This window comes from Epargyreus clarus, unplaced genomic scaffold, assembly GCF_041222505.1.
Source record: "Epargyreus clarus isolate Ecla_fem2 unplaced genomic scaffold, WU_Ecla_fem_2.2 ptg000003l, whole genome shotgun sequence".
Lineage (NCBI taxonomy): Eukaryota > Metazoa > Arthropoda > Insecta > Lepidoptera > Hesperiidae > Epargyreus > Epargyreus clarus.
In genome coordinates this window covers 13,382,434-13,396,809 of record NW_027332211.1, presented here as the reverse complement: position 1 = coordinate 13,396,809, position 14,376 = coordinate 13,382,434, and the positions used below count along the sequence as shown (strand labels likewise).

General features: G+C 34.4%; 11 non-coding genes across 11 annotated transcripts; 9 read left to right on the top strand and 2 right to left on the bottom strand.

Annotated features, from left to right (window-relative positions):
- Positions 1-637: 637 nt before the first annotated feature.
- TRNAP-UGG (transfer RNA proline (anticodon UGG)) lies at positions 638-709 on the top strand. The gene has a single exon. It is a non-coding gene; the product is annotated as a tRNA-Pro (tRNA).
- A 545-nt stretch (positions 710-1,254) lies between these two features.
- Positions 1,255-1,326, top strand: TRNAP-UGG (transfer RNA proline (anticodon UGG)). Its single transcript has one exon. It is a non-coding gene; the product is annotated as a tRNA-Pro (tRNA).
- Positions 1,327-1,842: 516 nt separating this feature from the next.
- On the top strand, positions 1,843-1,914 carry TRNAP-UGG (transfer RNA proline (anticodon UGG)). The gene has a single exon. It is a non-coding gene; the product is annotated as a tRNA-Pro (tRNA).
- A 958-nt stretch (positions 1,915-2,872) lies between these two features.
- TRNAP-UGG (transfer RNA proline (anticodon UGG)) lies at positions 2,873-2,944 on the bottom strand. The gene has a single exon. It is a non-coding gene; the product is annotated as a tRNA-Pro (tRNA).
- Positions 2,945-3,639: 695 nt separating this feature from the next.
- On the top strand, positions 3,640-3,711 carry TRNAP-UGG (transfer RNA proline (anticodon UGG)). Its single transcript has one exon. It is a non-coding gene; the product is annotated as a tRNA-Pro (tRNA).
- A 3,216-nt stretch (positions 3,712-6,927) lies between these two features.
- Positions 6,928-6,999, top strand: TRNAP-UGG (transfer RNA proline (anticodon UGG)). Its single transcript has one exon. It is a non-coding gene; the product is annotated as a tRNA-Pro (tRNA).
- Positions 7,000-8,128: 1,129 nt separating this feature from the next.
- TRNAP-UGG (transfer RNA proline (anticodon UGG)) lies at positions 8,129-8,200 on the bottom strand. The gene has a single exon. It is a non-coding gene; the product is annotated as a tRNA-Pro (tRNA).
- A 1,663-nt stretch (positions 8,201-9,863) lies between these two features.
- On the top strand, positions 9,864-9,935 carry TRNAP-UGG (transfer RNA proline (anticodon UGG)). Its single transcript has one exon. It is a non-coding gene; the product is annotated as a tRNA-Pro (tRNA).
- A 562-nt stretch (positions 9,936-10,497) lies between these two features.
- Positions 10,498-10,569, top strand: TRNAP-UGG (transfer RNA proline (anticodon UGG)). Its single transcript has one exon. It is a non-coding gene; the product is annotated as a tRNA-Pro (tRNA).
- An 808-nt stretch (positions 10,570-11,377) lies between these two features.
- TRNAP-CGG (transfer RNA proline (anticodon CGG)) lies at positions 11,378-11,449 on the top strand. The gene has a single exon. It is a non-coding gene; the product is annotated as a tRNA-Pro (tRNA).
- A 631-nt stretch (positions 11,450-12,080) lies between these two features.
- On the top strand, positions 12,081-12,152 carry TRNAP-CGG (transfer RNA proline (anticodon CGG)). Its single transcript has one exon. It is a non-coding gene; the product is annotated as a tRNA-Pro (tRNA).
- The last annotated feature ends 2,224 nt before the right edge of the window (positions 12,153-14,376 follow it).

The following is a 14,376-nucleotide window of genomic DNA, read 5'->3' as shown; positions in this document are numbered from 1 at the left end:
TTGTGTATAGTGCAACGCTTGTTAAACATGCGAACGTACTTGAATAGTTTTATTTTGTACTTAAGGGGTTGTTTGATGCGATCTATATAGTTACTAGCTGACCCGGCAATGTTGTGTTGCCATGAAACTAAAAAAAAAAATAAGGGTGAACAACCCTTATCACTTAGGGGTATGAAAAATAGATAGTAGCCGATTCTTAGAACTACTGAATATGCATATTTAATTTGATAAAAATCGGTAAAACCGTTTCGGAGGAGTACGGTAACTAACATTGTGACACGAAAATTTTATATATAAGATGAAGGATGGAATAGGCGGAGTTGTGTATACGACGCTGTTGAAGCTTTTTATACTTCCTCAGGGCCTGTCTGGCCAGGAACCGAACCTTAAACCTACGTGTCAGATCGGCTTGTTGACTCTATAGTCAGCAGTCGCCAACGTCGCGAGTCTGGTATACACTTAAGTTGGCAAATCACGCAGGATGAAAAGTATTTATGTAACGAAAGAAAAAATGCCCTTACCACACTTAGTAAGAATATAATAATGTTTCATTCGTTAGCAATTTCCACCGCTATTACTTTAACGACATTTTAATTACTTTGCATCGTGATTATTGTATTTTAAAGTATGGATAACCGGCTCGTTGGTCTAGTGGTATGATTCTCGCTTTGGGTGTGAGAGGTCCTGGGTTCAAATCCCGGACGAGCCCTCTTTTGATCCGGAGGGCACTAGTCCTATTTATTTTTTGAGTGCATTTACTTTTAAGACTGCTTCAGTAGGTGCGTTATTTTGGGCTCACGGTCATCATATGGCGTCATTTCTATTCATATAAATTTTAAGCCTATTGACTGTCTGATAAAAACTCTCAGCTGAAATACTTTTGCTATATCTTAGTTAGGTTAACAACTTAGCATCGCTAATCCTGAGGACTAGGTTCAAGTGCCCAGTGGTCTGTGTCGCTAAACCTTTCAGTAGAAATTCTATTACAAGCGCGTCACATTGCAGTATTAAGGCTTAATTAGGTGTAGTGAGCTCTCAAAAGTTTACGGTGGATTCTACCATCTTTGTCTTCGATTACAATTGTACCTTCAGTTGGGATAAATGGTATCCAGTGACCATTTACCATCGCAAGATATGCTCGTTGCTACTTTAACTTGAAAACAGAATACAGTCAGTCTTTCGTCAGCTGTTCAAATATAATTTGATGTAACTTTAATAACTACGTGATTATTACATTGGTTACTATCAATAATCGGCTCGTTGGTCTAGTGGTATGATTCTCGCTTTGGGTGTGAGAGGTCCCGGGTTCAAATCCCGGACGAGCCCTCTTTTGTATCGCTGCACATTATGTTTTTTGCACTGATGTTGCATAAGGTTGAAATGGAAATAGCACTTTGATTCCGTAGCCAACTACAACTTCTAATACCTTTGTCTTTCATTTTAGCCCTTTTTGGATTAGTGACATATAGTTTGTGACTCATGGATAGTTGTAATCTACCTCAGGATAGGAGTACTACCTGAGGTCGGCTGCGTTGCAACTTCGCAGTAAGTTGGAAAGCCACATATAGGTACGTGTCTCCTCCTTACCCACAACCTTCAAAAACACAACATTACTCAACACTGTTGTTATAAGGCAGAAAGAGATGCGGCTGAGATGCCTCTAGAAACAAATCACGAAGGGCTCTACTACTTTCAAACCATCTAAAAGACAAACGACCGTCTATATCACGTCAGCTGTTATAACAAATCACAATTAATTACTGTAATGACTTTTTAATTACTGCATTATGTAATATTTTAACAACTACAAAGTGTTTATTATATTTTAAACTATAAATATGTGGCTCGTTGGTCTAGTGGTATGATTCTCGCTTTGGGTGTGAGAGGTCCCGGGTTCAAATCCCGGACGAGCCCTGTTTTATTTCGTAGCGCTATAATTCTTTTTACTTTTTCACTACTGTTTTACAGAAACTTTGAAATCCTACACTTTAACACAACACTACACTATGAATCCCGTCTTTAAAGTTTTACACAGCTTGAATAGTTTCCAAAAAATGTGTACATATTTTCTAAGCATTTCTCAAAGTTTAATTAAAATTGGCATTTAAAAATCACATCTTGACAGGACTGAATTTGATCCCAAATTATAACCTCAGAAACAAACCGAATACCCTTTAAGCCTTAAAATTTTCCATTTGGAGCGGAGCGGACCTCATTTATGTAGTTTTAATTCCGCCATTCCTTAGCTCAGTGCTGGGATCTTATTTCATTAGCCGGCCGCGACTGAGTGCGCCAGCCATTTAGCTGGGAAGCTACGAAGACGTAGAGGGCTGTGTGTACTGTGCGTTTGAATAGCGATTTGGTAAGTAGTTGCGATGAGATGAGATGGGATGGGATGATAAGGAATGGGATGAGATGGGATGTGACGGGAAGGGATAGAATGGGATGGGATGGGATGGGATGAGTTGGGTTGTAACGGGATGGGATGAGATGAAATGAAATCAGTTGAGATTAAAATTATTTATGGAAATTATGAAATAAATATTTTATAGATTATGAAAATTAATAAACAATTTGGTTGGCTGGAGATTTTTTCTATAATAACTTCATTTAACTGAAACTTTTTGTTTCATTGCAGGTCTCTGCGCACAACTAGAGGAAGCTTAGTGCGTTCCGCACTACGCATCTATTTGCGGATAGATGAAACATAATAATATAATAAAATGATATGGGGATCTTCAAGTAAGGTGCAAAAAGAGCTCTTCTTCAAAGCCAGCGACACAGTGGCGACTCCTTAGGTCTTGCATTTTCTTTTTAATTTTTGTTATTTGGATTTACTTTCCTAAAATATTTTTATTAATAATCAAAAGAAGGGCTCGTCCGGGATTTGAACCCGGGACCTCTCACACCCAAAGCGAGAATCATACCACTAGACCAACGAGCCACTTATATTGTAGTAAGTAATGTGCAGATATTATTTATCACTTTAAGTTTTTACAGCCATAAGAATATAATTTTACAGCAAAATTTATATACAATGAATAAAGGTGTAGGTATACAGCAAAATGTGTATATGGTAGTGACTACCTTACAAGAAAAAAAATGTCTTCTGTTTTCGAGTACAAAAACGAAGATTGCACGTCGACTCAATTAAATAACTTTGCATCTTTTTACTAAATTTTATATCATAGGTTACGGTAACCACTTTTCACGGTGACGGTGACTATTTGCTATGAAAGCTTTGTTAATCAATTTATTAGCATTCAAGTGTGCTGCTCAAAACCTTCCCTAGAAACGAGGAGTGCTTTAACGATGTAACTTTCCAGGAACTAGTTGCTCCCCACTTTCTGTATTTAATCCCTTTGCCTCCTACAATATCCACGGGAAGTATAGGAGTGATTTTAGGTCAAGCTTCTCGGCTTTATTGATACAGCCTGTTTAATATCACATAGTGGAAATATTGTATTGTTCAAAATCAAAATCCGTTGTTACTAAATCGATTATCGTACTAACCAACTGTGCAAATATAAAATATGTTTTACGACATGTTCACGTTTTGAAGATACAATAATTAATGGGTGTAGTAATTATATTTAATTGTTTAACTACAATGTATGTCTTTGTGTGTGGTATACCACCGGCTCGTTGGTCTAGTGGTATGATTTTCGCTTTGGGTGTGAGAGGTCCCGGGTTCAAATCCCGGACGAGCCCATTTTTTTGTGTATTCTAAATACATGGATAGAGATTGGTCAGGATGCAATTAGGTATTTCAAAAAAGGTACTTTTATTTTTTAAATTGGTAAAAAGTAAAGACGATTGCCATTGCTTAAAAACTTTTTACATAGCTTTTTGTGTGTGTGTTTTTTTTATAACATAAGAGTAGCAGACGAGCATGCAGTCCACCTGATGGTAAGTGGCTACTGCCGCCCATGGACATCTGTAATCAACCCCAGATAGGATTAGATATTCCTACCTGAGGTCGGCCACAGATGCTGAGGTCTAAGCTGGAACGCCTCGGAAAAGTCTGTCTCCCTTACCACACCCTTCAAACCGGAACACAGCAGCGCCTAACATTGCTGTTATTAGGTACAAATAGGAGTGGCGGTGGTGCCGCCGGAGCCGAACCACGAAGGGTTCTACCACCTTCAAATCCTTCTTTTTGTGAAATTGAGAATAAGTGCAAAATCAATACGAGTTTTATCCTCAAATTTCGTCTCCGCGAATTCTCCTTACTATGGTAGCGACCTTACTTCTCTCCTATTGTTGTAAATACGGCGGAATTGTACGGCTTATGGTAGATACTTGATCTGTATGTCTTCTTATAATTAAAACGAGCATTCGCGCGCAAAACCGCCTGCATGCACCTCCGTGCACGTATACCAGCTTTTGAGGTTTTAACGTTTTTTGAGCTGCTTCTTATGCTGTAAAATAACTTTTGCAGTGGTAGGTGGAGGTTGACGTTCCATAGGTACAATAGAAATCAATAAATGCTATACATGCAACAAAGTACCTTCTATGTGCAACCTACTCTATCGAAATGTCACAATAACGGAAAATACTGTAATCAGCAGTAAATCCGAAATCCAAATAATCAAGGGGGTGCGAGTTCCAAATCCCAATTACACACTTTTGACTTTTCAAAGTTTATTAGAAATTAATTATCACTTGTTATAATGATGAATCACAACATCGTGAGGAAATCTTCTCAATAAAAGGAAACCGTTACCGAGTCCAAAAAAAAGCTTCTCAACGATGTGTGATGTTTATTAATTTTTACTTGGCCAATCCATCGCGGATATGGCAAAGTCCTCCTTCTCTACTCTGAGAAGAGATCTGTGCCCAGTAGTGGGATAATAATGGGTTGACAACGACTACTTATTATCAAGATTTAGTTGTAACATTATATTGCTAATAAATTTGGTTCGAGTACTTTCACTTTAAGTATTCAACCAAAAATCATAAGCGAAAATCAACATAAAAAATTACCGAAAAGTAAAAGAAAACGCAAATCCCCGAAGATTTTCCATTCAAACGAGAAGAAGTGATCGGCTCAAGAAACCATTGTGGGCAGAGCCGGCCGTCATCTCTGATTGATGTCGCATTAATTACAATTTTTAATGTCAACAATCCATAAATCTTTCTATAGCTAATTCAGTTCATAAAGACCTTTCAAATTTCCCTTTTTAAAAGGGCACAAGGTAGAATGTCTCTGGAATTACGTGCCACTGTGAGATGTATATTACTCTTGAAACGTAATGAAATGATCACGTAGCATTTTCTTTTAAGGATCTATTGTTATTGTGTACTTCCTTTGTCCGCTTTTTCATTTATGGAGATAATTAAATTGGGTGCTAAGTGATATATGATGACAATACTCACATTCAAGGCTCAAGTGAAATGTGATTAATTCACTTATAAATTTTAATACGTATTGGTTACTTAGGTACATAATAAAATTATTAATGAATTAGTTATATATTATAATGTTTATTCCGGGAAATATAATTAGTCAATAAATGATAAAAATATCTTTAGTAACCTAAACAATATTAGTCCTAATAATAACATAGTCGTAGGATATGTACTTTATGTAAACTTTAAAGCTTATTTTTTATTTGTAATAATATGTTATGATTTTATCTTATATTATTTTTAATATGAAATAGGAATGAATACATAAAATACAGTAAAAAGAAGTATTTAGCTTGACTATTACCTACCCACATTTTCTAAAGTTTATGTTCAACAAAAAGTAAATACAATAAGTTTTATTTGCACCAAAGAAATATACCGTAAAAGTGTCCCACAAACAATTGTTAACAAGTCCTGAGCTATTAACTCATCCTGTAGGAAGAGCGGGGAATAAAAACATTCGGGAGCTACACGCCGAGGTTCGCAGTCTCCAAAATTTACGATTGTAAATAAGGCATTTCATTTGTTTACTTATGGTCGAGTAATTCGCTGAATCCGTATAATTACCGGCATTAAGATGATTCCAGTTCCCTCCGAGAACGCCAACTTAGGTATTTTAAGTAGGTAATGTTGAAACATTCAAATGTCCGCGAGTGGAGCCGACTTTAAAAGTGGTTATAAATTTTCCGACTGTTTCGAGGTTTTACTGTAAATGGATTGCTTTCGAAGCCACGACATGGCTCGGTCGGGATTTAAACTAGGGCTTACGAAATAACAAGTAAAGACAATAAAATGAAAACGTTGAAATTTATAGGTATAACTTTAATTTTTTATAAGTTTTTAGTATCAAATGAGCATGCAGTGTTTATGTGACGGTAAATGGTCATTACCACACATGCAATCTGTAACCAACAGTGGACTTTATTAATCGGTTCGTTGTAACTCCTGAGGATAAAGATGGTTTTCTCATATATAAATTAGACAACATTTACGAAACATTTCGTAACATAAACACCTATTATTGTAAATATCTCTCCAATTTGAAACACCGTACAAGATTCTATAACTCGAAGTTACTTAATATTGATTTGTTTGATTTAGAAGTGTGATTTTTATACGTTTTTAGTTGATTATAATACTTTTCTAGAAATATTAGTCAGTAATATCTTGTTTCAAAGCTGTAGATTTGCCGCACATGGAAATATTTTACCGACTCTATATAGGCTCTTATATGGCTTATTGGACTCTATTTAGGGCTATTGAGCAGGAATCGTATTTAAAGTCGGTCACCAATAACATGCTCCTTGTAAGTAATAAGTTGGAATTCTTCAAATTAATATTGTTTGCTTTACAAAATTAATAGCTTTGTCTAGCTGATATAAAACAGGGATGGGCGTAAGGACGCCATTTAGTCTAATTTATATGAAGAACTCATATTGATGACAATTTATATTACCTATTACTTTAAGTTGCTATATTATTTCCGATTTATGTTTTATAAGTAAATCGCCAAGCGGCTCGTTCGTCTAGTGGTATGATTCTCGCTTTGGGTGTGAGAGGTCCCGGGTTCAAATCCCGGACGAGCCCTCATTTTGTGTCAGATAAATCTATATAACTAAACAAAAATGAAATTACATGAATAATACCCATTTTTTAAAATGCTACATTTTCCAAAATGGTATCTGAATTTCTTATTAAAATTACTTTTCTTTATATTTTTATAGATCCAAAAGTCATAATCCCTATTTAAAGTTTTCCAACTAAGAAGTATCGTCCTGTTAGAAACTAAATAGGAGATCGAATGTCAAAAGCATTGGTTGCCTTGAAAACCACATTGGGACCCTCAAGATTAGGTAATACCTACCCCAAATGTTAAGTTTGAGTGGTACTAATATGAAACATATTAGTACATCTTAGCAGCTCTCGAAACTTTTGGATTCCCCTCTAGATAATCACATGCAATCTTGCGTTCCAAAATAATATTTAAAGTAGGAATTTTCACTAAAATCAAATAATATCAAATCAACAATTAATCTTACGTTGCTTTAGAAAAGTTCCATACTGTAAGTACTTAATTAAACACTAATTATATCATCATCATAAGGTAAATTAAAAGCCCACAAAGTACCAAAGCGTTTCAATTCGAACGCCTCGATTGATAGCAAACGGAGCGGTGCTTCACGAAAAATGTACCGGCTAATGATTTGCTAACGATCATATTTATATTTTAATGCACCCCGGGAACAGATTATTTCCTTTGAGGGCCCTCAGATCTCTCGATATTAGATTCGTTCGGTTCGTCGCTCGCTCATTGATGTCGTAATAGCTGTTCTTAGTACGAAAAAATGTTTATTTACTGTTCTATTGCATGTGATGGTAAATTAATGGGAGTATAATGTTTTATGTTAGCAGTCAAGCACTGCAGTGTGTGTTTGAGGCGTGTGGCTTTTTTATTGCAAGTGATACTGAAACATTTGTCATTCGACGAATGAGGACCCTTCGGAGATACTGTTTTAGATTATAGCAGCAATAGCAAATTACATGATAACAAAAAAATAATAACATAATATGAACGAGAAAATAGGAATAAAATATCAGGAACTCGAATGATATTCTTAAAGTCAGAATCAATATTTTTTTATTTTTTTTTGTTGTCTACATGTACTTGCAATATGTATTTTTTTCATTTCAATATTTGTTATAATAATCAAAAGAAGGGCTCGTCCGGGATTTGAACCCGGGACCTCTCACACCCAAAGCGAGAATCATACCACTAGACCAACGAGCCGCTTACATACACTATAATAAGTAGTGTGCAGATATTATTCACCACATATTTTTTTAAACAGCCGTAACAATATATTTACTTTTATAGCCTAATTAATATGGTGAAAACACGTGTAAATGTATGCAAAATGTGTATTATATAGATGTCGTGCTGTGTCAAATTATGGGCGGCATTACAAGCCACATATACAAGCCCATTTTCTATGAGAACATGAATAAAGGCAGATTTTTTAAATTATGATAATAGTCATTGATTTCGAGTAAAAGTGACAAACGTATACATAAGATTAGCATTGACTATTACAGAAATTTTAATTAACAAGATAATTTAATATGATAAGTACCATTTTGGATATGACATTTGTGTGTAATTTAGTATATATTACGCTTGTAGATTGAAAAATCTATCTTATATTAAAATTTGTGTCGTAAAATGCAAACGAAATGCAACTCTACCCTCAAATACGTATCTTTCCAACAGAACCACATCGTTTATTTTAGAACGAAACGAAATTTAAATCGAAGTAAATAAACAAATTCGTGTGTATCGAGACGTCTTAAGCGTATTCACCGTACGGTACGTAAGTAAGCAATCAGAGAATAAGAGAAAAATTCTTATTGCGAACGTCTACATCCACGTTATGTCGTATTTGCAAATTATTCCCGCATCTGCGCCCGTTCCGCTTTGGAAAATAATAAAGTTCCGTTTAAAAGCTATTCGTATGTGATACGAGATACGAATGAGGCGTAATAAAGAGTATTACGGAACGTATTGCAAATAATGTACGGGACCCGCTTGTTTATTCATATTACGTCTAGATAAAACCGTTTCGTCGTAAAAATAATGAATTGATTTTCTTGTGCTGTGATTTAGTTGTTATAATTTTATGGTCACGTACCCATTTGCCTGTTTTGTAGCGGTAATATAATTTATTATGAAGGAACTAGGTTCGCTTCGAGGAAAATATGTAACACATTTATTATTTACATAATGGGATTTTTAGAAAAACTTAAGTATGTTGTAAAAAATATTAAGATACTTAATATATTTTCGAGTTTAAATATTAATTCAGTTGCATAATAAAATGGATAGTATTTTTCGATTACTGAGATATTTGCCTATTATTCACTGTTCATGCAAGTGCACGGACAATTTATAAGTGCCTTCGTAAATAAAAATATTAGATTTCATATTCATTTAATTTGGTAGAGTTTCGTGTCATTCCAGTCCGTTCCGGTCAGGTCCGTTCCGTTTCGTTTTGTTTCGTATCGTTACATATCGGTTCGGGTCGTTTCATTTCATTTCAATAATTTTCATATTCATTTGTAACAGTAGAACCAGTGTGGTTAACTAATAACTAACAGGGCTGCAGACCTGTTCTGGTTTGAAGGACGTGATGAAATATAGTTACATTTTAAGGCATTCCATTTCAGTCGTTAGAAGTAAAAGTTCATCATCAGGATCTGATCTCAGGTTTGAGTTTAATCCTGTTTAAATACAATTGTTAGAATACTTACTGATTATGATATTATTCTTGTTTAAGTCCTTGTATTGTCCAATTGTACAAATATGTGTTGAAGTCACAACAGTGTATTAAAAGTATTTAATATCTTCATAAAATAATAATTACTACTGATTGTTGTGTTAGTATCAAACAATAATTGGCTCGTTGGTCTAGTGGTATGATTCTCGCTTTGGGTGTGAGAGGTCCCGGGTTCAAATCCCGGACGAGCCCGGTATTTTGAATTTTATTGGCATGGATAAAAAATGTATTAACTTTTTTGTACAATACGGTAGAGTGTAGTAATGTATAATACGTATAATATTATAGACAGTAACATTCGACCTGTTTTTAACAAAAGCAGTATAAGATATCAATAATTTAAGGATCGCTACGCTAATTTCGAAATATAGAGGATAACATTAAAAAAAAATAAAAAATCGTATACGTTACATTTATCAAAATACATCAAATGACATTTTGTTTCACAATACCGTAACTACCTATTTGTTTTATTCTAGTCTTTTGCAGGTTACGTAGAGGTTATTTGATAAAAAAAAGCTGTTTCAACCGCTTTTACCTTCTCGAAAACTTCGAATATAACTAAAATTAGTGGTATAATCTACAAAGTAATGCCTAAGTAAAATATCTTAAAAATGCTCATTAATATAAAATCAGTGAAAATATGAATAATCGTACATCGCTTCAGTAACTTGTTTCATTAAATACACATTTTACGATATTTGTATAAAATAATTTTATTTGCTCATTACTAAGTTAGTTTGAAATAACAAGTGGCTCGTTGGTCTAGTGGTATGATTCTCGCTTTGGGTGTGAGAGGTCCCGGGTTCAAATCCCGGACGAGCCCTGTATTTTGAATTTTATTGGCATGGTTATACAATCTGTTAACTTTTTTATACCCCAATATGGTACAATGTTGTAATGTATAGTATAAAATTGTTAAATATTGCAAATAGTAACACTCGACCTGTACCCTTACCATGAGTTTTTACGTTTTGACAAATATGACTGTTTTGGTATTTGTTTACGTATTTGCCCATACAAATTCCAATCAACGCCCCTAGCGGATTGGGTCAGAACTAGGAAATCGTATGGGCCAATACGTATTGGCCCATACGATTCGATTGTCGCAAATGGCAAATATGACTGTTTTGGTATTTGTTTACGTAAACAAATACCAAAACAGTCATATTTGTCAAAACGTAAAAACTCATGGTAAGGGTACTACTGGTTTTAACAAAAGCTTTAGAAGATATCAATCATTTTAAAATCACTAAGCTAAGATCAAAATATAGAGGATGGCATTAACAGTAAATCATATACGTTATATTTATCAAAAACCATCTCGTGATGTTTTGTGTCACAATACAGTTACTATTTGTTTGAGTATTTTTAAGGTTAGGTAGGGTTACTCTGGTAATAACGCAGTTTCAGTTGTTTCTCCTGTCTCTAAAACCGAAAAGAACTAAAATTAGGTGCATACTCTTTAAAGAAATGCCTAAGTAAAATATGTTAAAAATGCTCATTAAAAAATCTGTGAAAATATGAATAATCGTATGTCGTTATAATAACTTGCTTCATTAAATGCACTTTTTACTGTATTTGTATAAAATAATTTTATTTGCTCATTACTAAGTTAGTTTGAAACAATAAGTGGCTCGTTGGTCTAGTGGTATGATTCTCGCTTCGGGTGTGAAAGGCCCCGGGTTCAAATCCCGGACGAGCCCTCTTTTGCATTTTAGTGGAATGAATATACCTGTACAATTTTTAAAATCCTGGTTGAATTAAAGATGGCATTTTTAGTGACATCGCTACCCTTATTTCTGCTGTAAGTATTACACCAATAGAACTATTTTTACTCTAATTTAAAAGGGTTGTTAAGGTTTACAAGTTTATAAGGCGTCCTAACTTAGCCCTTAATAGTAACAATGCATCTGTGATAATCTGAAGGACTGTAATTAAATGTATTGCTCTACCCTAACTTAAGTTTGTACATATTTGTTTTGTTCTAGAATTCTTTATTTATACGAAATCTGTTTCAGACCTCTCAATTTACAGGGAGACAATAGAGTCACATAGCATCCTGTTGGAATCCATGGGTTTTACAATAGAGTCACATAGCATCCTGTTGGAATCCATGGGTTTTCTCGTCTCTAGTTTCAAAATAGTTGAGTATGTCTAAGAATCACTAGTGAAGACATTTGTAAGTAAAACACATAGATCATATAATAATTCGATAAATAATTAAATCAACTGCTATTCACGATGTCTTAATAAAATTTAATTACTACCAATTGTTATGTTTCTGCATGGTATTAATATTTTTTCTGTATCTTATGTTAGTACGAAACTATTACTGGCTCGTTGGTCTAGTGGTATGATTCTCGCTTCGGGTGTGAGAGGTCCCGGGTTCAAATCCCGGACGAGCCCTTCGTTTTACATTTTAATATTATGCCTGGTTATGGTTGTGTGTGTATCCTCCGTGTAAGTGTAAAAACTGGCATAACCCTTTGTGGATCGATTTCGGTTATACTTAACTGAAACACCTATTTTTGTATTAGAAAGCAGATAAGAGTTCTGATTTTCTAAGAGTTCAAGTGAGCAACTGATCCGTGAATTCAGGTAGAATTAGGAATACATTTTTGATAATTACAGGTGACCATGTGTGTCAGCGACCTTACCAATACGTGAATAGCTCAATTGCTATTTTAATATTCTAAGAAAGAAACATATTTCAATCAATTAATATGCAAGAAATTCAACAAATCTCGGTCATTTGCCGCGCAGAGAATCCTACGTATGATTTCCAGGCAATTATTTCAGTTTCTTCTGAATCTTCGTGCTGGTGTGAGTCTATTTTCCCGATGGTACAGGAAATCGTAGTGTTGCAATACAATATTTGGGTTTCCAAACTAAAAACTCCATCAGGGTCACAAATTCTAAGAACACTTAATCCTTCGAGGGTAAACATGAGGGTATTAATTTGATATATTCGCGTGGTCACCACCGTGTTTGTTTAAGGGTAGGTAAGAATAGCAGACCAATGGCGGTGGAGCGGTCTTGACGGTCAAATAGCAAGTCATATTGGTGTAGAGTTATGGGGATATAGAACTGACTGACAAATCTAATAATCTGTCACTCTAAATTGTGGAATAGGATTTATTATGTATTTGTAATGTATGTTATTCTAGTGGTAACATATATTTTTGTGTATTTTATAATGTTTTGGTAGTTATTGTTATTTCAGACAAGTGAATAAAAAATTTAACACTTCTGGTTGATTCACGATGCGTCACAAAAAATTTAGAAACGGGATTTTTTGCAAAAAATCCTTAAAATTATTACATAGAAGAGCACTATGGTCAGTAAGGCAGGTTTTTTAAATACATGCTGTAAACAGGTTATATTGAATTATATACTGGAATGATCATTATAGGTAATATTTCTTTATTTAAGACTTTTTGAAGGATTAAAAATTTAAATGACAAATTTTAAAATAATATAAAAACCTTTTAGGTAAGGTTTGAAAATGTAATTACTCATTCATCAAAAAATACTAAGTTTCAAACTTAGTATTTTTTAAGTTTAAGCTTTTTCTAACCCGGCCAATTGCCATGTCTAAATATTTGTAGTCAAAACGAAAGCACACGCTTACGTGTAAAGGCAGGTATTCACGCGGGGCCAATTTCCCGGAATCCGGCGATGATCCGGCGCATTCATCCAGCTTCGTAGCATCTCCATTACCATCCATTTAGCCAAACGAAGATTTTTCTACACGAAACAGAGTTCAAAATACGTTGTCTATTTCTTTAAACGTTACGCCATTTTTGTGATAAACATACTCATAGTTGCCTCGATAAGATTGATCGAGTGAGGTAAGAAGAGCAGATAATCTGGCTTCAGAAAAAATCAGTGACTTGTCAAATTCGTCGCATTCTAACCCGACGTCGATCGGCCGACGATCCTCGGATTGGTTTCGGATGAGTAAAGACAGTTTGGATTTTTTCGGATAAAATCTATTTGTGATTCGTTAGAATGTTTGCAGATATGACTATAAGATCCTTTGGTTTGGTCTTGATTTTGTACTTTTATGTATAAAAGTTAATAACTTTAATTAAGTAATAGGTAAATTAATTAATAATTTGAAGGTTCTCTTTGCGGTTCTTTGCGGTACACCGGAGATACCACATAATAACAATAGTATTAAGATATACATCTACTTGTCCGACGTGTTCCAACTTATTCCTCAGAGGTTGCAACGCATCCATGGCTGACCTCAAATAGTCTAATCTTATCTGGGTTTAATTATAGATGTCCATGGGCGGCAGTAACCACTCACTTATTCAAAGTTATAAAAAAAACTTCACTAAGGTAGTTGATAAAGCGCCATTTAGGACTAAGGATTATACAGATATGTGAGTTAAGATATATAATACTTTGCTGTTGTAAATAAAAGGAATATATTAAAAAAGCAACGGAATACATTAAACAAACCATATTTTGAAAAACAATTGAATATCAAGATAAGCGCAGGTAGAGCAGTAAAGTTAGTTTTTTATTCTTTTGTACAGTGTCAATACAATTATAATAGATGTACGTTTGTCATAAATATTTGAAAACATTTTTAACAATAAAATGCGAAAGTTTAGTAAGT